The sequence below is a fragment of the Camponotus vicinus genome, unplaced genomic scaffold (assembly GCF_025532165.1).
Source record: "Camponotus vicinus isolate PSW18456_S1 unplaced genomic scaffold, iyCamVici1.0 SCAF_4, whole genome shotgun sequence".
In the NCBI taxonomy this organism is placed as follows: Eukaryota; Metazoa; Arthropoda; class Insecta; order Hymenoptera; family Formicidae; genus Camponotus; species Camponotus vicinus.
In genome coordinates, this window is record NW_028141976.1 from 13,509,899 (window position 1) to 13,533,936 (window position 24,038).

General features: G+C 43.8%; 1 long non-coding RNA gene across 1 annotated transcript in view; it reads right to left on the reverse strand.

Annotated features, from left to right (window-relative positions):
- Positions 1 to 24,038, reverse strand: part of LOC145971333 (uncharacterized) — a 126,841-nt gene that overhangs the window by 68,222 nt on the left and 34,581 nt on the right. Inside the window, exon 3 of the long non-coding RNA XR_014438851.1 lies at positions 10,938 to 11,184. This is a non-coding gene — a long non-coding RNA (uncharacterized LOC145971333). The remainder of the gene's footprint in view (positions 1 to 10,937; positions 11,185 to 24,038) is intronic.

Consider the following 24,038-nt stretch of genomic DNA (forward strand, 5'->3'; position numbering starts at 1 on the left):
GTCGCTTATGGTGCCCGCCGCGTCGTTTCGCACCTCTCGGCGCATCAAGCAGGAAGAGAGACGCATCGCCATTATTATTCCGAGTGATGATTATACGCGCAACCACGGCTGTACTAATTATCCGGGTCATGATGGATCGCTTCCGTACGGAAGGCATGTACCCGAACACAATACTTAGTTATTTCCATTAAGGGCCCGATGCAGGGATCGTAACACCAACGCGTAACAATAATTAATCACTCGCGTATTAGCGGCCAAGGTTCGTTTAAGCCGGGACAAGCGTTTCGAGATTAGGTGAGCGCAACCGACGCCTGCTTCGGAACTGGACTTCCGGCTCTCGACACTTGGTCGGCGTGCGATTATCCGGGCATTTCAGGGAAAAGAGTGGAAAGCGTACGCACGATCTGTGTCTCGCAAACACGCGTGTAAACGAGCATCTCGCTGCACTAGAGCAATTGAAAATTTATTCACAATTACATCATTGATTTTATCTCGTTTGTATACATCTCGTAATTTTTTTAAACAAAACTATTTATTATATAAAATTAATTTATTTTTAAAATAATAAATTAATCGCAAAGGAAATATATAGATGTATATGTATAATGTATTCATAAAATATACATGTAATAGAAAATAGCACCGTCATAAATTATCGTAAAAAAATAAAATAATACATTCTGTACGCAATGTCTATGTAATAAAATTTCAGTTTATCATAGGACAATGAGATAACTCTGCATCCCTTAATCAAATTTGCTACAGTATTTAATGTTAAAAAATATATACGCGCAATATATAGAAAATATGAACATTTTCCGGAACGGTTCGCGAGCGGGACATATAATTCCATTATGTAATTCTGCATGTTACATTATTCCTACCGCATGCACGATGTTAACTGAATGTTCCGTGTCAATGTGTTTACACTGCCCGCGGCTATAGTTACAATGTAAATGCTCTGTCCAGAATGTATACCGTTTCGCGATTCACATTCGAGAACATCTCATTGAGCGAATGCACCCTTCCAACCGAATCACATTTGCCGTTAATTACTGCATTTATAGTAGATACGTAATTTATATTATGCGGCACCTGTCCGATAAATCTTCAGGTGTTTGACATCACTTTGTACCGCGTTGAACTATATTCATGGCACAAAAAATGAGTGACCGTCTGATCCTAATAATGAAACACGTGTTGTAACCGATGAAAATAAGATGGGAAAACTCGAATAAAAATTTATGTACCAATTGAATTTGTGCATGATTTGTAAATCAAATAAATTTAGTGTTTAACGAGATTGTTTTACTTGCTTTTCTGCTAAAAAAAAAAAATCTATTTAGATTACTCAATAGAAATATTGCATAAAATGATATAAATTTTATTCTTTCCAAAAATATTCCATCTGTATTCATTCTGGATATGCAGGTATATAAGTTGTGAATTTAATATCTTTAAATAATAATCTTATTCGGTTATAAATAAATTTTAAAACTGACAGTACGTGCATTATATTCATCAAATTGTATTAATTTCCGATCATTGATCGCTGATCAATATGAAACTGATAAAGACGAATTTATATTTGCGACAGGAAATCTCTTTTAATATTGTTTATTAGGAAAATAGAAAATGCAATTTACATTCATTGGAGGAAATTATCACTGAAAAATATTTCTACAAGTTGCAGATACCGAGATCAAGACGCATAAATCAGTCGCTACGACATCGCGAAGCAAGACACATGTCGCGCGCTAATGCGAGATAACCAAGTAAACACCACAAAATTCTCACGTAAGAAGAATGCAGTTACATCTTTGTAACATCTCTTTCTATTATCTTTACAAATTATTTCTATGATTGTGACATCTCATCAGCATATGAAAAAGTTGATTCCAGACATTAATAGCATTTTCTCAGGCCTAAACAGACCTAATTGATAAAGAAAAAAAATCGAAATTAAGTAAAAAATGTCAAACAAAAAATAAGCATAAAAAATTACATGCGCTAAGCTAATTAGTATAATTTATATTAACTATTTTAGACAACTTCTATTTGATTATTCTGGAAAAATTTATATATATAATATATATTTATTTGATGATATAGCGTGCAATTGAAACAACGAAATTTATAATTATTTTTTGAACAACGTAAATTCCAGTTATTCCCAAAGCAAAGTAGCACGGTCAAAAGTTCCGGCTTATAATCATTCGCAGTAAAAAGAAAAGATTCGTATATCTTTCGATCTCTTCGCGGTCTTTCTAATTTATAGACGGACCAGTTCTCGGATCCATAAATCGAATCGTGAGCTCGTACGTGTTGGGCGGGCGAGAAGAGAGCGAAGGAAAAAGAGGAGGGGACGAGTAAAACGACGTTTTTACGACGAGCTTGCCTGCGTAAACGAGCGAATCGAACTCCTTCCTCGTCTCCGCTTTGATCTGTCATCCTCGTCGTCGCGCGATGAGACGAGCTCGCCGCCCGTCAGCATCAACCGTGCAGGCTCCGTCGGGCCAATTTATGATAATGAATCTGGAGATTTATCGCCGGCTTCTCGCTACGACGAGATATTAAGCGAGCCAGCGCAAAATTAGAATTGGCGCAAGCGAGTCACGTCGCTGCTCTCTCGCTCTCGTCTTCGCGGCGACGTCTTCGTTACACTCGCCGAATATTCATCGGAAGATTCACGGCCGCGATTAGCCCGAATCAATTCTGCGATACGCGCCAAATATTTGTGAAATATGTTAGAGATTCCTACATTCTTTTGCTGAAAAAAATATAATCTCAATGATTAAAATATTGAGATGATTAAAATTTTATCTTGTAACTCATATTAAAATGCAGTATGATTCAGCAGAAGAAATACACGTTTTTAAAAAATTTGATGTTAGGTCGCGCATATGTTTGAAAAAATACATGAATCTAAAATTGACGTGTAATACATAATTCAATAAAAACAAGTAAGATGTAAATATATAGATAAAAAATGTATAATAATTAATAATTTAAATTTAAAAATTTCATCATTTCTCTTGACTCTTTTCGCAAATTCCAGCTTCTAGTCAATTATCTCTCAACTTAAAAAATATCATTCCACTGTACTTTCTCCTCTTTTATTCTATAATTGCATTACTATCGATGAAACATCATTTTGACGTTTCCACGTATACAGAATAATTGAAACTTTTAATTGAATCGTAATCGACTGAGTCGATCATGCTGCAACGAGTTGGACAAGTCGTTTGGATTAGATACATAAGTGAAAAAAGAGGCAGCAGCGAGTAGTCGAGTACAGCGCAAATGCGCGCGCCGCCGAAATTTTCTTGCGCTGCGAAGAAGAAAGGAGCAGCGCGCGACGACAATGCATTAACCAAACCGTCGTGCCGTGAGTTTGGCTCTACGCTAATGAAACGTAGCAGAAATATCTCGGTCGTTTAATTAGAAGCAATAAACGGAAGGAGTTCAATTGCCCGGTGTATCCGTACAACCTCACCGTTCCCGAGTCGTTTCACCCGTCTAGAACGAATACTATCCGGCTTCTCCGCCGACCTTCCTCACGATCCACCCTTTGCCATCCTCCGTAAGGTGCCTTACACCATTACCATCGTAAGACCACCTTGGCGCTTCTCCTTTTCTGCCTATACGCTTTCCGACTCCCTCGTTCTTCTCGCGTTCATTCTCACTCCTTTCCTCCTCCTCCTTCTCTCCTTCTCCTTCGACTTTTCAGCGTTCTCACACAAACCTTCTCTATAATTCCGATACGAGCTCCAATATTTAGTGCCCGGTTTCTTCCTTTACCGCGAAACACCTCGATAGGGAGGATAGCTCCGGGGAGCGAGGAGGGCAGGGAGAAGGAAACGACCGGCAAAGAACGCAGAATGAACCCCGAGGCCCTGGCGACGTTCGATAAGTACGCGCTACCGCGATTAAGCTTTCACGAGTGCCGGCCGAGATCGTGGAAAGTGCCATTCATCCGATATGCACAGACAACTGTGTGACGCGAGACTCCGTTACGGGACCCCAAAGACCCGCCGCAGCTTCACGCCGAGAAACGCCGTCTTGCTATGCGTTAGACGACCGCAGACTCGACCACCACGTCGACGTGGACTCTCTATCGAAAATAAATTATCGCTCGTGGGAATATATTATTTCCTCGGCAACATTCCTCCTCCGCCGATTGGATTTTTATGAACGCGAGCGAGAGCGGGCGCGTTATCCTCGTTGCTGATAAAGTCGACGCTTTTTCCGCCGAGATATGTCGTTTCGATAGAAAAGAACGGCTGGTACATCTTGATTGTGTTATATATGCCGCGTCACGCACGTAAATTTATGAGATTAATAAAAAGCGCCGGTATCTTACACTACGGACATACATACATTAATTTTTCATATCAGTTATGATTTTAACGAAACGTAAAAAAGATATGAAATTGTTATGTAAACTCCCGGAACTCCCGGAACATTGACTCCTAAGGAAATATAATGGCGTTAATTATTGGAAAGATATTGAAATAAACTTGCATTGAAATGAGATGCAATATCGTTACGGTGAGTAGAAACAGTTGGACGATGAAACACGTTGGCGTCAAAAAGCGAGGGAAGCCGTGACGAACGCAGTGTATAATCAAATAACGAAGCAACGTACGGTTTTATGGCCTGGTCGAGGTGTATGTGCCGCGCGACGTGCGCAATACGGCGCTTGAAACACAGACGATGTACGAAAATGTGAGTTTAATAAAAGAACGAATGTCACGGTTACACGCGACGAGTTAACGACCGAATTAACACATTTCGCGGACGAAATGAAAAAACTGCCTGCACACACACACACACACACACCCATACACACACACACACACACACACACACAGAATTTCCTCATTCTTTAGAATTTCACGTTGCGAATGATAGATTTAGAATAGAAAAAAAATGTGGGGAACAAAAAATAAACCTGATGAAAATAAATTCAAATGGATAATTTTGCAAATAATGCGATTGAAATTTTACTCGATTAATTTTTTTATAAAATGCAAATAATTTTAATTTATAATTTTAATTTATATACACATACATAATCGCGCAAAAATTTCCCCACATTTTTCTAGGATTAATAACACCGTAACAAATATACGTAACGCAAAGTCCCTTCTCTCGCACACGCGAGAAGCGCAAAAAGAAATCAGCGTTTGCCGGTCGACGTATCCTCTCGCTGTTTTTGTACGCGCGGTTCGCTTTTTAGTCTGCGCCGCGAAGATGGCAGAATGGCATAACGGCGATAGTCTGGCCAGTACATTAGCAGCAGGTTTAATTACAAGGCCAAAGTGGTGGCAGCAATAGCGGCGGCAGCTTGGAATGGAATGCTCGCGAATACTCGCTCGGTGCAATATTGATTCCCGAGATTGTCCGTTCACGGGGGAAAAGAGCGGAAAAGATGGTCCTCTCGAGTATGTGAACTGACACGGAGGATTGCGAGAGAGGGTGCGAGAGAGGGTGCGAGAGATCGTGCTTGGCTCGCGAGACACGTTCATTGTCTCTTCTCTTCGCGGTCACCCTTTCCTTCATGATCATCAACTACCTCACGTCCCGCTGCTGGATAATAGCCTCAAACCAGTGCCAAGCGGCAAATCAAACGGCGAGAACTAAACCGTGCGGAGAAATTAAGAAATTGCCACGATTATTCCGCGTGCTCAGTCTTTGCATCATTTGAAAATTTTGCAACTTTTCGGTTCTCCCTCTTTCTCTCTCTATATATATAATATTTATATTTTTGCAATAATATCTAATTTTGCAATTGCAATTAAGATACTAGTCTTTTTCATTTTGATATCTTTGATAATCCCTTCAATTAATACTCTGATATTTTTCTAGAAATTATAAGACATTAATTTCATATTTTCCTATATTCATCCTATTTTCCTATTTCATATTTTCCTCTATTTTGTTTATAATTGACGTGAAAAATTCATATTGACATCCAAGATATTGCCAAGATGTCAGTATTTGTCATATAAATTTCACAAGTATAATATAAGCACGCGAAATTTTTACATGCGAGCATTACATCCGGTGCACGCTTTAAAACGGCAATAAATATCAGACATTGCGTACAAAAAAGAAACCATCTTGTACATACAATGGATACCGGTACCGTCTCCCAACAGGTAGCGAGGAAGGTCGACGTACCGCGGACTCGATCGCTCCTTCCATGCGTTACCATCCGCGACCGGTTGTCCTTTTCGCGTTCTGCCGATCTCTCTGCCGTCTTTTCCGCTCTACCTTCCTTTCCCTCCAGCCGCAAAATAAATCGTGCCGGCGGGCGATGTAACGGGGAACTTACGAGCGTAGATTCGGAGCAGAAAGACAGGACGCATCCTATGAATAATGGATCGTCGGTGGCTCATTATACGGGTGAAGGGTCAAGGGCAGTTTTATATGTGAAAACATGGACGGTCGAGCGACCAAGTGGCCGTCGTAGGACTATCGCGTTTAGTCTGCGCGGCAAAAGCTCTTCAAGTTCTGAGAAGGGAGGGACGTCTGGCATCTGCGTAGTACTCGGCGTGTTTTGTCAGGCTCGTAAATATCTACCGATACGCTCGATGCTAATCCGAATACACAGATGTGCCTTCGTCTTGCCTGTTGCCAATTTGTATATATACGAGGTATATTGAACAAAAGCCGTGTTCTCGTAACGACTGTAATCCCGCTTGGATTATTTTTCGCCTGTCAATGCGATGATGCCCCTTTCAAGATAAATCGATATAATTTTAGCAGTTTTGGAACGCGTCTGCTTTATCGCAAGAATTTAAAACCTATATTTAATTTCAGATGTGCAGTAAGATGGAAAGCAAGACACACAATACTCGTATTGCGATAAATGTTTTATAACGTTTTCATAAATATTCAGAAAAATAAAAATATATAAAATTAAAAATGGAGAGGTCACAAGCTAGATTTAAAACTCTCCAGAAAAATAATTCGCACTCGAAAGCGATTAAATATCACTTTGCATTATCCAAGTTATTTTCCTTGCCGCCCATCAAAAGACATTGTGCAAAGTTATTTCATCCTCGAGCGCGTCACAAAGAGCGCAATGATCGACACGCCACTTGAACGTTGCTTCGTCGACCTCGCAACGCGTCACACGAATCACCCGAGTTTCCCTGGAAAGGTGGGATGCTTCCTCCCGCGAGATGGAAAAGGAGGATGAGGAGGAGGGAAGGAGGAGGAGGACGATAGTAGAAACGGCGTCATGAGCCGGTATAATTAAGGTAGAAGAGATCCGAGCGAGTGGCAAAGGTCTAAGGGAAGAAAGAGAGAGGGAGAAAGAGAGAGAAGTGCTCTAGATCACCGGACGTCTAGCAGCGGAGCTGTGAGCGCAGATAAGGACCGCTACGGCGACGGCCAAGATGGACGGCCGACCGGTCTCAGCACTAGCCGGACTCTCTCCGCTCCGCTACCACGTCGCTAGCAAGCGAGCGTCTCCTCCGCCTGCTGCCCCCTGGTCTCTAGAAGCTTCCTGGGGATCCTTATTTATACGCCGTCGGCCCAGACTAACGCCCATTGTCCCATTTCACCCCCGAGGTAATCTGCCGGACGCAAATCTAAGGCCCTGATCCTGCGGGCTACCGCGAAAATCTATGACGCCTTTAATTTACACGCACCACACCTCCACCCTCTCTCGCCGCCTTTGCTCTCTCCCTCGAGTCGCGACTGAGAGAGATTCCGACCAATCCTCCTTATGCGGTGTGTCGAAGGCTAACGAACACTCTCTCTCTTTTTTTTCTCTCGGGCAGGCTCGTCCTTGACCGACTCGCCATAATAATCGTTTCGATGAAAGAGAAAAGCTACTTTAAAAAATATCTTAAAAATGCTTTAAAAATTGCCGATAGTTGTATAATTATTTTGAATAAAATAAAAATAGGTAGAAAATGATAAAGTACTTGTATCACACTTATGCATCTACGTAATATTGTGCAAACATATTTAAAATAACTACTCTCTTATTTGTGATTCCTATAGTAAATTTAAATTTCGCTTAAGAATTAAAATATTTCTTAAACTCCTGTTGCGAGAATAATAAATAAAAGTTAATAAAATGACAGAGAAAGCTCGATTAAAAATAAAATTATAATAAAGATAATTAATTGACACGTAGTACGTTGCCACTTTCGATTGCTCGAAATATTTTACAACAACCCTTAACTTGATGTCATTCGGCCGGCCACAAATATTGAACTTTCCTAAGCACACTCGACCAGACTCGACCAGATGCGATCCATAGAGACGAGCGTGACGGTAGGTGAAGTTGCGAGTGTGCGTGTGTGGGGGATGTTACTTCCAAAATCGAGGTGGCGCGCCGGGGCGATGGCTCGGGTCAAATATTAACGTCGGGCCCGATAATTGCGAAGTAGATTGTAGGAAGGGCGGGCTCCGCAGCCGCGGAGCGATCGGGCAAACCCGGGCAAGTTCCTCGTGCCTGATAGCATCTCGCCCTCTCCATAAATATGTCGCAGTGAGCTTAACCCCCTTGCCTATCTGCGAGGCACGAAGTAGGGGAGGCATTAATGTCAAACCGAGACGCGAGTTATGGCTCCCCCGTCAATTCCCAATGAATTCAGCGTTTTCGGCAGGGAATCGATGCGTTCCGACGAACGAGCTCGCCCGCCAAATCGCACGCCATTTTTTACGGTTTTCGTCGTTTGTAAAATGCGCGGCGCGTTGCCACCCTCTGTTGTCGAATGATCGATTCTAGCCTGTGAAAAGCCCGCTGTTTTGACAACGGTAGGAACTGTATTAGGTAGATGATACATTTTTATGCTACGCTCGGGAGAGAAATATGGCGCGATAACGCATATAGAGTTTTTTTTTTCTATATATGTATAATAACTGGTAATAACATATTGTATCTTCTTGGAATATTATTCGAATGCCATTTACATTTTTATATACTGTCGAGAGAGAGGAGAAATTTATCACAGAATAATTGATGAATCACGTTTTGATTTTTAAGTAAAAAATAATTTTCACCCATTTCTCGTACATTATTTTGATACAAGAGAAAATTATTATTTATTCAAAATTACATGTAACAGTAAAGTTACTCTCTCACGGACGGAGAAAGAAGTAGTTTTTTCATTAATTATGAAAAAGATTAAGAGATAGAAATTATTAATATTATACATTCGGCTTACATCGTTATACTTATTGTTACGAGGATGGACGATGTAAGTAGAACGATCGGAAATACGAGAGCAACTTAAATTTTCTGTTTTTGCACGCGAGTTGTCGATGGCGATCATCGATCATCGTGTCGTCGTATCGATGTGGTACCCGAAGACGTATCTTGTGTTTGTGAAACGACGAAAAGACCGATTGATGTTCACCTTTCGACAGTGATGGAACGCGACATCGTTTCTTGACACGAGCGAACGCCCGATTATTTGATCGTTATAATTACATGTTGACGATACGATGCGATAGCGAAGCTGATACCGCAGCGAAATTGTAATTTTATTAGATTCTTAAATTTGGTCGTGTATAAATTTAGAAACCAAATTTTCTATTGTGTCGAAAAAATGTTTCATCATTCAGGTGTCTTCTATCGCTATTATATTCAATCCTTAATCGCAAGTATTATATCGCAAAGAATGTCTGGCTTTTCAAAATATTTTTCAGAAAGTCTTTAAGAAAAATCGTGCGGCGTCAAAAACGTTTCTCGAGTAATACGATTATGATGCGAGAGCTTCAATGTCTGCGGAAAGGATCTTCGCCTTTGTGCGCCGATCGATGATCGAAGGAGAGGCAACTTCGCGGCTTTCATGCGGGATCATGCGAGCCAAGTGCAGACGCGATTTCGCGGCGATTTCTCGTAGGTGATACAAATAACGCAATCAGTATGCAGGGGGTTCATGCATATTTCAGAGGGGGTTACGAGGGTGGTCGCCGCTAAGAAGGGTTTATGACGGGGGTTGATCCGAGGATCCCCATCAAACCGCACGAGTCTGAATATCGAGGCGACGCCGGGGGCGGGGGCAGACCTCTTAACTCCTGCAAACTCATTACAATAAATCAAGCTTTGTTCTTCGACCAAGCGAGGGCTGGCTAAATTCTGCGGGTGCTAACCCTTCTGCCCAACCTACCTTCATCTCCGTGTCGTCTGTGCTCCGCACTCGTCTGTTACTTGACTTTTGGCGTCCGCGCACGTTTGTTTCTTAGAGTCACGGCGTATATAACGGTCGTATTTATCATACTTTACGGGGATTGTGAATAACGATTATTGTAACGCGATAAGTGGCTCGATCTATTCATCATCTCCATGGAAAAGGGATTACATATATATTAAAAATTCTAATCATTTCTCAGAGCGTGTATAGCTCATTTAAATTATCATTGTTAATATGAGTTTGTTTGTAATTATCTCTCTTTTGCTTTCGTCTATAAAGGATAGGTATACTATCTATGATTTAAATGATACGTTATAACGAGCTCCACACTCGTAGTTTATACGAAGAAGAATATTTTTGACTTTAATAATACACTAGTAAACGTACATTGAAATTGGAAAAATAAATTTTTATGTCAAGTAGAAAAAGAATTATATATAATTTCAATTATTATTATATATTAATTTAAAAACTTGGGTTTTTCTCTTTCCTGTCACTTTTTCTTCTCTTTTTCCCTTTATCAATAATAATAATTAAAAATTTATAGAAATAAAATCTTGTGAAAAAGAGAGTAAAAGAAATTACATATATCGAAAAAGTACTTGGCAATTTAAATGATTGGTTCAGCTGTTTTAGTATGAAAAATTTAGTACTGAAATTCAGATCGAGAAACAATCAACTTTCACAAGTAAAAAATATCACTGACATTGTATCAGTAACGTGCAATATTCGTGATTCACGTCGTTGAATCATTTGAAAAAATTAACTCACCGTACAGTTCACATGGACATTGTTGAAAAACGGCAGTAATGTACTCGATGCGGAAGCAAACGAGAAAAGAGGGGAAGGAGGCCTCGCTGACTTTGTGGTTCGCAGCACGGATTTGTACGAGAGATACAGAGGGATATCAGGCAGATGCTGCATTCTGCGGAGCTCCACGTGCTACAAGCGTCGACATTGACTAATGATGGCGTGGCGAAGGGGGCGAAGGGGGTGCCGGAGGGCCAGACAGCGCGCCCTGGAACAGAAAATTCACCCAAGTTCACGCGACCTGTTGCACCCCCTAGCTCACCGTTTAACCTATAACCTGCCCGCCAAACATGGGTTTAACCTCGCCTTATCGCGTTATCGAAGTGCTCGGACCGGCCGCGCTTGCCAGTCCATGTTTACTTTCTTTCTCTACCTTTGCGCCGGTTGTCAATCGACTTTTTTCCCGCATTACTTATCGTTAGAAACTTGAAATCTCCTGAATTATTTCTCAACGTGCGTCTATTCAGATTTCCATGTCGTATACAAAATTAATGTCTCGATCTTTCTTCATGAGAAAGCGATAAAAAATAGACACTCTCCTTTTGTAGTATTAAAAATTAAATCTATCAAAATTATATTTTTTAAGCGATAATACATCGCATTCAATTACATCTTGGACTTTATGCGTGCTGTCATCCAGTACGCATACAAATTTCTCTATCGGATTATTGTCCGATCAATTTATCCAAAGAAAATGGCAAGATTATCGGTGCTTCCTTCCATAGGTTGGCTTTTTCTCCCGATACCGCCCGTCTAAATCAATTTGCTGCAAACACGTTCGGCGAGATCGCCCTCTCGCTCGACAGCGACAGGGCGAGCTCCGAGTCGACACGCACGAGAGGAGAGGGACGAAGCTGATGGAGCCGCTAATTACTGCACTTTCCTCGGACCTGTACCCCGCTTATTATTCAGTCCGAATCAATCCGCGCGCGACGACCGCGAACGAACGGGTGGGCGCGCATCGAACGAAAAGCAAATTAAATTCGGCGGCCACGTTAACGCGATTACACGAACCCGGAGAGATCCCGGCAAAAATATCAATCGCACATGTAATCCCGCTTAACGAGTGTACCTTTTAATTAATCACCATTTTCAATATTTCACCGTCGCCGCGAGCGAGCGTGTTGGTTCACGCACGCGTTCACGCATGTGCGTACGCATACGCGAACATACGTGTGATTTAACGCCGGCAGTCCCCGCTATATGCATTCTCTTCCTGAGCGGCGCGAAATATCGCCGTGGCATTATGCGTATATTATCGCGAGCACGCACTTCGTGATTGAATGGCCGGGTACATATATGCGTTGCGAGCTGCGTAAATATCACGGCTACACACGTGACTCTTAAGCCGCGCTTATCTGCGCAACGAGAGATTCAATTTGTCCTCCTTCTCCCCTCCCCCCGATGTACAATTTATGCGAAAACTTTAACGAGATCTAGTCCACACACGCGGCGACGTGCGATTATCGTTGGCTCTTTGGCCAATGATTTATACGTCGTGTAGATTGATACGGGTCTTAAAAAATGCAACACTGGCACGTTTGCGTAATATCGCGCTATTATATTTGCGCGGTATATTTCTCTTTGTTCTCTCTTTGATCCGTCTGCGAAAAGAGACTCTCGTTATTAACAAATTTATGCCATCGCATAAATTATTCGGTAAAGTGCTACAAGTATTACGAGATATAAAATAAGCGCGCATAATCTCTTGTTTACTCTTCAAGAAATTATTATAGGGTTAAGAGCGTCACTCCCCGATATGTATATGTATATCTTGTTTCCATCGTACACTAATAAGGAAGTAAGAAATCAACGCGCACACACGTTTATTTTACATCTGATAACTGAAACGCCGAGGTCATAAATATCGCATTTGCGGATTTAATCGCAATTTCAAATTTTTGCGACACACACACATGCACGGGGCGATTAAACTTTTATCAAAGTAAGATATCAATTCATAGCGCAATCCTCGAACGCGAGGCACGCCTTCTACGTGCCCTTCCTTATTGGCCATCCTTCTTACCTCGAGATTCATTCTAGCAATTACCGCGGTCCTGTTCTACATGAAGAAATCAATCTCTCGGACATACAACCCTGGCTGCAGCCAACTTCAAAACGCTTATTTCGCTCTTTTTCGATTGAGAATATGTTCCAAATTTTTAAAATTTAATCCGTTTAACGACATTTCTCTGAGAGAACATAAATTTCATTTATCTCTTCTGAAATTTTAACGCAAATATTTTGCCATTTGCACAAATAATGCACGTCTCGAATGTTGCGACATGGAAAACTGGATAATCTGTTTCTATTTCTATCAGTTTCAATGTAAAGACAAGTGGGAAAAGCAATTATTTTTAAACGTAAAATGTTCTCAATATCGATTTAATGAATAGTAATATAATTAAAAACTATGTCGATATTAATATTGGATTGATAATGCATGTTTGAGAGCGCCCGAAAAAGAGATATTTAAATCTTGAAAATCGATGTCATTGTAGAACACGCGGTAGATATATTTGATTAGAAAGCTCGAGATAAAGGAGAGCGCCTTTTTTATCCATATCATTCAGCGGGTAATCAAAATTAAGCATACGAATAAGGTGACTCTCTCGGGAGATAATCACTTCCATTCAAGTACTTAAACTGACTCAGCTGTGTCAAAGCGATTCCGCCGCGGAACAAGAGGAGAAACGGGGTTGTGAAACGTTTTAAAAGCGAGCCGCTGAGTTCGCCGGTTGATGAATATTCATGCCGCTATATAATAACATTTTTGAGCCACTGTTTAGCTAATCCTCCGGACTCATTTATCGTAGGAGGCAAGGACAGCTATAATTCTTGAAAACGCTCCAACGGCGTTACTATTATTATTATGCGAATAAATACCCCGGGATTAAGTGCGATGGGGAAACGCCGGGGGCGTTTGTGCGGCCGTTGCATTTTATGGAAACAAACGTAAAGTAGTTGCCGTGCGCGATTTATAGTTGTAGCTCAGGTTCGGTGTTGCTGACGATTAACGAGCGCGGCCGCATGCGGCGCGGTAGGATCTTCGATTAAAATGAAGAAATAATTTGCGTGAGAAGAAACGTTTATCGACGACACGCAACCGCGAAATCCCCTCATCGAGGGAAAGATCGGGGGAGCAGCGCGATTGTCCGATCCAATGTCGAGGGTAATTGCTGATCCGTTTCGGCAAATTTGCACTTGGACTTTGACTCAGAAATAGCCGGTGGTTATCGCAGTACCCAATAATGTTCGCGTTAGCGTCAGCTTATTACACGGCACTCGATATTGTCAGTTTGGCTAATGGATTGATACCGTCGACGCGACCTCTTTTCCGTGCATGTTTTTGCCTCCGTTATGCATCCGGGATGCGGTTGCAAGCGAATTTATTCGCGAGCCAATAACTGCGGGCGAAAGAAGGACGGGAGTTTTCGCATACGACCCCTCGTTCATGACCGGATTTGCGTAAGATCTTGGCAAACGGCGATTCTTTCTTTGCGCCATTATCGCAAACCTTGAAGCTAATCCGTTTCTAGGTTTTATTACCGAGGGCGAACTCATCGGAAAGTCGCCAGCAAACTCGGCTGAGAGCGAGGCAGCAACCAAGAGCACCGGCATACCGGGGCTCTTTAACTCCCTGTCCTTTGCTCGCCGCCTCCTTCTTCCACCCGCGACCACATACACATGTACGTGCGTACACCGAGAAACAAAGGGCGCGTCTCTTCGTTTAATGCTACCGCAGTCAGGCCTCGGAGAGATTATAATAATCTCGGTTTACGTAGCGTCTCTCGAGCTGGTTAATTTGAGGAGGAAACTTCCGTCCGTAGAATCCGCGAGTCTCGCGTCTGCTCTTCCATGCTCTTCCATCTCCCTCCCTCTCTGCCTTCCCCTCTGACCTCTTTCTCATCCTCGCTCCCCGTCGCTCTTACACCTAAGCTGATCCATGGCTAGAATCGCCTTAATCTCCCGTAAACTCGCAAAATTCGTGATTGCCCGAATCAGACCGTAAAAGTGCCACGCCAAGTGACTCGAGGTATGTTCCTAAGAATTGCCCTTTTTTTCGACTGACAAAACAACTTGGCTGCACATCCCACGTGTATATACTCATCAATTTTTGACTACATTGACTACATTCACTTCAATCATTAGGCAAATTCGATAAAAATAAATGAGAGCACGTTGAAAATTTTTACCGGGAAAGATGTTGAAAGTTGTCCACGATTAATCAAATTGAGTATGGTGTATTCTCAACTGGATAGAAAGAATAAATTGTCACGTTGGGACGATTCTTGCGTCTTCTCTTCTAAAATTCTCCGCTCTACTTCGCATCTGCTTTCTCGTCGACAGAGTCCATTTAATTCACTCTGATTATTTGTTACGAGCGTCCATCGATTGAATCTACTTTAATGACTGCCAAGACGAGGAGAAGGCATTTCACTTAACCGTAAAAGAATTGCGATTAAGCACAAAGCCGGGTCGGTGAGGGCCGGGGATAAGAGAAGAAAGGGAAGGGAAGGGAAAGCAAGGGAAGAGAATTCGTCGCTCTTCACGAGGACAGTTCCTCGAGAGTCGTCTTTCACGAGGATTTTCGACGAGATCTCTCCCCTCGCCTTTAAATCATGAGCGCCCTCATAATTTCCGTGGAGTCAAACAAAAGACGCGTAAACAATGGCCACGGGAAGGATGAGAGCCGTCGGTGTCAAAGGAAGCGCCGCTTAAAAGTTTAATTCGCTAATTGAACCCGCGGCGTAGTCGTAGCGCCGACAATAACTGCGCAAATAAACTTGCGAGTACTTTCAATCCGTTTTTCCTGTCAAAGGAAACGCGCGCGCGGTAGGCGCGGCTGCAATTTCGTTCCGAACGGAAAGCGAAAAGGGGGATGAGGGGGTGGGCGACTTCTTTTCCCGTCTTGCCGACGAGAATTCGAGCGAGAGGAGGATAAATAAATTAGTAACTCGTTGTCTATTCTCCCGCTGACACGGCGCGTGCCCGTTCCCGTGGAATGAAAAGTACATGCAAAGTTTGAGCAGCATCGAGACACAAAATCCATCCGTTTTCTTCGGCCGCGCTTCGCGTCCCGTCCAAATTATTCGTAGTCGTTGTATCGTATTTTCGCAGGAGGACCGATTTTTATCCGATTATACGGCGTGCATTCGATCGTATTTTCGCACGTTTTATCAAATTTGGCGCTTCAAGCTTTTAGAGAGACCGAGGTACTTTAATAATAATAATAATAACCGCAGCCGCGAGCGCGCGCGCGAGGTTTACAACGAGCGCTTATTTTATTTCATATTCGCGATTATTGTATACATTATTTCATTTTTACGCGGTTTTATCACGTTCATCGATCGTTCGCTGCCTTAATGCGTATTACCGTTCATTCTACTTTTATCACGGCTATTTATTTTCTGATTTATCTCATCCATTTGCGCTTTCAATCACGTATTATTTTATTTCCGCAAAGTCTGTTCCATTTTTCGCGATTCGGTCATCGTCAATCATTTATTTCCGCTTTATATCTATTGTCATATTTCATTCCGGCGATTTATTTTAATAAACTCCCACGATACAAAGCTACAAAAATATATTCCGACATAATTTGTTGACAGCCATTCACGCGTCCTACGTCCAAGTCAAATTACTTACGGAAACAAATGTAAATGGTTATAATTCTTATACATATATATATATATATATATATATATATATATATATAAATGGCATACGTTTCATCATCATTCGTCGCATTACTTTGATCGGCAAGTCGTCTTAACGACACTACGACAAACACGAGTCTCGATCGATGTATGCATTTGTGCGTTTCTCCCGAAACTCCAGCCATCGCGACAACTTGGTCGCGAACAAAGAAAGAAGACGCAGTCTCTCCCTATCCACGGAAGAACTTGCCGCGATGAATATTTCAGCACGAGAGTCGTTACGCTTGGCCGAGCTCTTGACGAGTAACGATCTCGCGCACCAGCCAGGGATGGAAGATCGGCAACGATCGGCGATACAGCGCGCGCATCTCGACTCGGATAGAGATCCTCGTCTCCTCCGCGAGCAACGTTATCAGGAAAGTTTTGGAATTTCAAATCGGCCATCCCCGGAACATTGGTCCTGTCCCATCCCCCGGCCCCTTGATCTACCGATCGTTGCTTCCCGGTTTGACGTGATTCTCTCTCGTGTTTTTCTCTCTTTACCTCGTCGGGCTTTGACGCGGAATTCCCGCGCGTACGCCAGTCCGTGAGGATATTCCGGCGACGAGGAAGACTCCGGCGGCATCTTTCGGTCCATTGGCCCGACAGAATGATGTAGATTCGTCGCCGTGCACACGTTCCGCACACGTCGCGCGGCGGAGGCAACCGCGCCGCCATTCGTTCCGCGGGATGACAGACGATGATTTGTGGCCGGTCTCGGCCGCGAGCAGTTTCCTGATTTTTATGTAAGAGGACCAGAAGACGCGGCGCCCGGAGACTTAGGTCCCAGACGATCGTAAATTAAGCCGATACCGCGTTTCAACGCTCTCCGTGTCTCGATACACGCGTTTCGCGGTCGCGAGAGTGACGGCTCGGTTTCGCAAGTCGACGCTTTTTAAATCCCCCGCATCTGTTTGTCATCTGGACGGCGAGATGCGTGTCGAGGATCGACACTGTAGTCAAAGTTGAGTGATGTATAATATGTTGCCTTTGCATCTCTTTCGCACAATAAGAAAAAAATTCAACGTTATCTCATTCTTCGAGTAAGCGTTCTTTTATATGTAAATAAAAATGTTTGCAAATATGAGTTTGCAAGTGAATCAAAGTAACTACATGAAAAAACTCGAGTAAATATTCCACAATATGCATATATGTAAGAAATAATATTTAGTAAAAATGATGCATACGATACTGTTTGTCTCAACAATAATCTGTCATCGCAAACTTAAAAGATGTAAAGCATTCGATAAAAGTGAAGGGAAAAAGAGAGTTTATATAAATCATGAAACGTATAAAATTGGATAAGCTAAATGTTAGAACAACTGCTTGAAAACGAAAAGTGACAAGCTCAATAATTAATCCAATTGGAAGATGGAAAAAAAATTCCAACGGATATTAACCACGTGTAATTGCTCGATACGTGGTTGGTTACTTTTGAAATGAGTTGTGTCAGACAAATGTAATAAACGCGATCGATGCGTAACGTGTGGAATAAATCTCAAGACGCGCAAAGTAGGTCGTATTATGAATTGAAGCGACTCGGTCCGATCGTTTTCGCGACGAATAGGGGTCGCGACGGAAAACGGGTCGCGCGTTATATTTATACGCTTCTAAAAATCGCTACAGTCGCGATAGAATAATGAGTGACAGCTGAAACATTGGTACTCCTACATATTGCAGCTCCGTTCCGATTCTCGATGCGCTAACGTCCCCGTTACCGAGAGGCGAGGGCGGCGAGAATTTATACTCGCGCGCGACGAAACACGGTTAACGCGGACAGACGCGGGTGGATGCGGGCGTCTCTCACGCACGACGCTTCGCGTCGCGTCGCGTCGCGAGGCGAAAGAATCTCTCGCGACACCGCTGCCGCGCGCGTGGCCGACGACACGTTTTCTCACTCACGTGCAATGAATCAGATCCTCATTTCCGAGATTGTTTCCCGCACCGTTCCCCGATACATCATGCAACACGTTGCGCGTTTCTCCACGCGGCAAGTTGAAGTCAAGTTTAAGCTGCCGTCGCGCAAGACGACGCAACCGAGAGAAGTTACGCGGCTGAGGTGATATGTGTCAGGTCCACAATACTCGGGCGGGGACTCGACTAAGTAAATGTTATTTCCGCCGGTGCATAATTGTGACTCCGTCGAGAAACGCCGTGACGTTAATGTTAAGGACGACGGGGAGCTCTGGCACGAGACGGAAGACGCTGTTTCGCCGACGACGACGCCTACCCTGCCGCCGTCGACGACGACGAGTGGTGAAAAACGGGCTGCGCGAAACAGCGAGTTGTACACGGATGATGGTGTCGCGCGTAATTAATCGTTCGCAGACTCGCATTTGTCCCGGTAACGAACGCAAATCGCCAGACGCGTTGTCTCGAATCTCGAATCTCGTTACGTCTCCATGTAACGAAACGCGATGCTTTTCAACCATCTTTCTAAAATGAAATTCCGACACTGAGAGTTTATCGGGTCGGGGAGATAGTTGGCATTAATACAGTCGCGTTCGATACGGTGTCGGACGTATAGGAACGCATTAATTATTTTCCAACGGGATAAGTAATTTCCAAGCGTCGTGGAACGAAGAGCGGGCATAGAGGGGTCGCGAGGGGACGCGAGGGGTTTGTTTAGACCGACGAGGAGTAGTACGTAATCATCCGCAGATGAAAGAGCTGTCGGAGTGTCGAGGCGAACGAAAGGCAGCACAACAGAGCCACTCTGTGCTTTGCCTCGAACCGTGGTCTTCCCCCTTTCCACCTCAAACCCCGAGGGCCTACCCTCTCCGCGCCTTCCTCTCCTTCCCTCCCATCTCTCCTTGCCGTCCCTTTAAATTAACCGATCAATCGGGCCACACCAACATTTCCTCCGACATCAAACACGCGTCGCTTTGTGATAATTAATCGTCAGTCTTCGAATGGCGCTAGCGAGCGGCGGTTATTGGCAGTCTGATGAAATTTTTGCGCGGAGGAAATGGCGACCAAAAGAAAAACGGACGCGGGACCGGCGGGAAAGAATACTTTTTGACGTCAAAGCACGTCGAAGAACGTTCCGCAGGATTTCACCGCTCTCGCGAGCGCGCTCACGTATTACGGGAAAATCAAAGGTCGAGACTATTCGCCTTGAGGGCTCAAAATACTTTTGATCTCGCATTACCGTATTATTAATTCAACGAGCGTGACATGGGAATTAAAGAGCAGACAGTCTCCGCGCGCACATACGCGGATCTTATCGGTATCGTCGCGCTCCGTATAATCGAAATCGGAGATCAAAGCGCGCGCTTCGGTTTCCTTCCCCCCCTCTCTCTCTCTCTCTTTCTCTGTTTCCTTTCTTTCTTCCTTTTATCCTCCGCGTATCGCCGACTCGCGTACCGCGAGCAAGAAGTCATTACGCGTACGTGTTCGCCAATTACGCCACGTTACGCGCAATCATGCGGCGAATCGCGGCGAAAGAAATCGGAGAAACGCTCGACGACGCGAGAGGGCTAGTTTTTCCAACCGTCTCTCGGTCGACGACGAATCACCCTCGTCTTCCTTCCCCGTGTTGTAACAATTAAGTGGAGCTACCTCGTAGAGTGTGACGTTTGTTTGGAAACTGCGCGAGTTGTACAAGATTCTAATTATTCAACAACATATGGTCGTGCGCGCACACAAGGCGTATCTCGCTAATAATAGCTGTCCGGCTTGCGGTTTACGTAGCTGGAATAGTCCCCGTAGTCAAGAGGTTCGTGTAATCCCTCTGTGAAAGCTCACCCTCCTATGCCACCAAGTCGGGAGGGGTGACAGCGAGTATAGCAAGGGCGGGTGTACCTTCGCGGCACTTCAAACGGAATCGTCAAAGCTTCATCGAGTAAGAGTAATGTAATTCCCTTGTTACCGTATATCCGATCCACGGCGCCCAGTCTATTGCACGGTATCCGCTTCTGAGCAGCAACAACAGCATTGTCTCAAACCGCATGCTTCCCGTCTCCATGCGACAGCATTGAATTACGCTGCTCTTTCTTTGTCGCATCGCGTAACATCGCCGCAGATTCGACGAAGCTTTCACGCGCGCGTTTCTGTGTATTGGTTAAGGTAAACGACTATTGTCCCGACGACCGGATCTCGCTAATTTCAGTAATGAAGCGTGTATCGTGATAAATATACTTTTTTCTCACTTGCGAAATAATTATAATATTGTAATTGTAGTTTTAATTATTCTGCAGAATTTTAATTTCTTATTCGCGGAAATGCTCAAAATTATGGCTTAATCGTTTTTCGAGCATTATTTATAATTTTGAATGCGGTAATAATTCGAGAAACAATGTGTTAGACACAGAGACCGAAAATCGTTACATTACGAGCAAGACACTTTTTGACGTGCATGATTCAAGACGAAATAATCATGATCCTCGTCCATTTTCACGGAATATTGTCCGTTATTTTTATTCGGCAAATCCTGAAACTTTCCCGGTGCAATTGGAGATTCTTCCCCGGCTGTCCAAGGATAACCGCCAGGGGGACGGCCATATATACATGTTTATTATTTAATAAAAACGTTATTGTGGTGAGCGAGGAGACACGGATCGTGCAATAACAGCGTCGCAGAGTAAGATTGGCGTCGAATCCGGCCAAGAGCAGGACAAACAGACGGACGCAGATATTGAGTTCGTCTCCTTCTGCGCCCTCCGAAGGATCCTTGTCCTTCCATTCTTTCGTTTCGTCCCGATCCCTCGTGTGTGTATATGTGTGTGTGTGTGTGTGTGTGTGTATGCGCAAGCGGAATTATCTGTATCCACCCGCCCTGCTCGTGGCTCCAGATGGCAGCAGTGCCCATTGCACGCGAAAGCCGTTGAAAATCACCGACGTACGATGATGCGACGGGGGTGTACCTCCCCCGTGGGCGAAAGCTATACGACCAGAAGAGACATTGTGTTTGGATAGACGAGAAGGACGGGGGAACGACGTTATATTGGCGCGGAGAGAGCAGTCCTCCGAGAGAGGAGCGTCAAGCGCGGCCTCCCCTCGCTCCGCGCGCGCGGTCTCCACCGCAGCTGTAACGTGATTCTCTTGAGCGGGACAATATATTATTTTAATGTTTTAATATCGTGTCGGTGTGGTCGTTCGGACAACGCGGTGTCCGCGTTTAGGATGTCCATGCGCTCCACTCGTCGTCACCGATCCGATTCGGAACCGATAATATCGGAGCCACATTTCTCCCTCGCGTCTGCTTCCCGCGGTCCTCGACATTTTTTCACGAGCTAACAAGTGTCGAAGGGGATTCTATTTCACCCTTTTTCCGTGTCACAACAAATGGTACATTTATAAAGACTTGAGACTTTTGTAAATATTGTTGTAAATCTTTAAATATATTAAAATGAAATAGTATAATGATTAATTTAGGTAGAAAAGGTCGGCACAGAAATGCAAAGAAAGAGCCAAAAATTAAAAATTCAAGAAATCGAGTGCAAAAGTATTAATTAAAGTAGAAAGCTGTAACGGATGAGATATTTGGCATAAGAAATGCGATACGCAATCAAGTGCGAAATTTTATTTAAAACGACTATGAAAAGAATCCACGTGTCGAAAAAAAGTCAAATATAAATCGCGTTGAATAAAGAATCGAGAACACGTTTTCGAGAATACAAGTGTCATTCCCCCTTCGCTACGAATCCGTTAATATAGCGCGTAAACTGTAAATCTCGCGACGAGGGAAGATTCTCGCGCTCTCGCGCAGCGAGACACATACATAACTATATGAAACGCACGGCGGTGTTTGCATCGCGGTGCTGCGTGTTCTGGAAAAGAAAAAGCTCGCGCACCGTCGCATTGTGCTCTCGCGGCTCCTGGTTCGCGGACGATTTAACATGGGGGCGATAACGACCGGGATAAATCAGCGCCCGTCCGAACGAGGCGCGGCCCGAAATCAATAATAATGGGCAGGAGCCATTAGTAAAATTAATAAATTATGCCACACATTATGTGCGCATTGTGAGTCGCGCGCTAGCTCGTCGGGGTAATACGTCGTAAATCATATTAGTGAATAATCCGCATCACCATAACCAGCCGCACGGGCAGCCGTTGCGTTTTGCGCGATGACAAAAGTGGTATTAACCGCTCGCTTGTCGTTAACATTCTCCGCATCCTCGTAATCATTGCGATAATTGCCGAAATGATGCCACGGCAAATCTAAGAACGTAATCTCTTTTGGCATCAACACCTTTGTAACGATCGAGAAATTGTATTTATTCATATTTATTATGAAAATGGAATGTCAATTTCTTTCCCCAAATTTTATAGCGAAATGTTTTTTACACAGTCAGATAAGTATACGTCAATCATATATTGTAAAGTTTTTGCTTCGATTGGCTTTGATGATGATGTCCAAAACTGCGATGTAATAAAATTTCCAACGCAAAATCTTGTCCGAAATGTGAAACATCTTTTATAAATTTGTAAAGATTTCGATTAAATATCGAAAAGATAAATCTACAGGTTTGTCTTGAATGAAGAATAAATGGATGAGAATGTTTACACGGAACGTCTAACGAAAAAGCTTTCGTCGTGCTAATACCATCGGCGCGAAAATTGTCGAAAAGTTTACGCGATGGAATCGAGTCGCGGTTCTTTTCCTCCGCAGAGTCCGTATTAGCGATCGGAGTAGCCGGTTACCGGTCGGGGCTGGGTATCTATCGACGAGCGCATAGCTTCCTATTAGCGGGGCACTTCATACGGACGGGATCCTGGCTCTCGCACCGCCTCGCCTCGCCTCGTCCGTGGGGCGATATCGTATAAATGTGTCGTTAATTACTTACCCCGCGACACCGCCGTTCTCCTCCATCGCCGTTCCTCCCCCTCCACCCCTCCTTTTCACCGCATCCCTTCTGCTCCACAGACCCGTCACCTCCACCGACTGCCTTCCGACTGCACCACCTACGCCCCTGTTTCTCTCTCCCTCTCCCTTTCTCTTTCTCTTTCTCCCGCGTCATCCCTCGATCGCGCTTCTTCCCTCTTCGCGCCATCTCCTCCACCACCTTCCTCCTCATCCTCCTGCAACGTTATGGCGCCGCGTGTTAAGGAAACTAATGTTTATTTGAAAAACTAATTGAACGGGACTCTCGCGTCTACAGCCGGCAATTAAACGAGATTACTGCAGTAGCGCTCGAGCCCCCGGGGGGATTAGATAGCACAGTAAGATATGGAACGCGTAATGTTTAACTACGGCTGCCGGCAGCCCTCTGAAGCGCCGCCAATAATTAATTGTTAGCTCGATACTGCCGCGGCGAAACCCGGCCGATATCAAAAAGCCGGAATAACCACGAGACAGTCGAGCGGCCCTTTTCCTCTTTACGCTTCTCTTCCTTTTTCGCCTTCTCCTCTCTTCGTGTCA